General features: G+C 59.1%; 1 long non-coding RNA gene across 1 annotated transcript in view; it reads left to right on the forward strand.

Moving 5' to 3' along the window:
- Positions 1 to 140: 140 nt before the first annotated feature.
- LOC108803934 overlaps positions 141 to 756 on the forward strand; it is a 2483-nt gene continuing 1867 nt past the window's right edge. Inside the window, exon 1 of the long non-coding RNA XR_001942308.1 lies at positions 141 to 253. This is a non-coding gene — a long non-coding RNA (uncharacterized LOC108803934). The remainder of the gene's footprint in view (positions 254 to 756) is intronic.

Below are 756 nucleotides of genomic sequence, written 5' to 3' on the forward strand. Positions count from 1 at the left end.
GATTGTAGTACGGGAGCCCCAGTACTGTGTCTGGGACCTGAATGGGGAGGGGGATTGTAGTACGGGAGCCCCAGTACTGTGTCTGGGACCTGAATGGGGAGGGGGATTGTAGTATGCGATATAACATGTAATTCTTCTTCATACCAGAGCTGAGTGACCAGAGCCAGAAGTTGCGCCGCTTGAAGTGCCTCGTCCTGTCGCTGCCGCCACCCAACCTGGACACCATGCGGGAGCTCTTCCGACACCTGTGCAGGTGAGGGGCCCCAATGTGGAGTCCAGTAACCCCCCGGGAACTCCCCTCAGGTGCTGCACTGGAACCCCCCGGGAACTCCCCTCAGGTGCTGCACTGGAACCCCCCGGGAACTCCCCTCAGGTGCTGCACTGGAACCCCCCGGGAACTCCCCTCAGGTGCTGCACTGGAACCCCACGGCAGAGGATCGGTACATGTCAGTAGTATGTGCCAATCCTCTGTGCAGGACAGACACTGGAGCCATCGGCTGATCCCTCCGGTGTTTGTAAATAACCGGGGACACCTACCGTGTTTCCCCGAAAGTAAGACCTAGTTCGGGGGAGGTGTCATATTACAGACATGCCTGAAGATAGCGCCAGGTCTTACCTCCGGGGTAGCTGCACATGTAACTAGATTTCACATGTGAAGACCGGCCGCAGCTCCCTCCCGCCCCCGTACCAGACACGCCCCCTCGCCCGCCCACCTGTGTTTCTCCTTGTAATGATCAGAGCGGAGAGGCAGCTCCC

This window comes from Nanorana parkeri, unplaced genomic scaffold, assembly GCF_000935625.1.
Source record: "Nanorana parkeri isolate BGI_ZX_2015 unplaced genomic scaffold, ASM93562v1 scaffold4496, whole genome shotgun sequence".
In the NCBI taxonomy this organism is placed as follows: Eukaryota; Metazoa; Chordata; class Amphibia; order Anura; family Dicroglossidae; genus Nanorana; species Nanorana parkeri.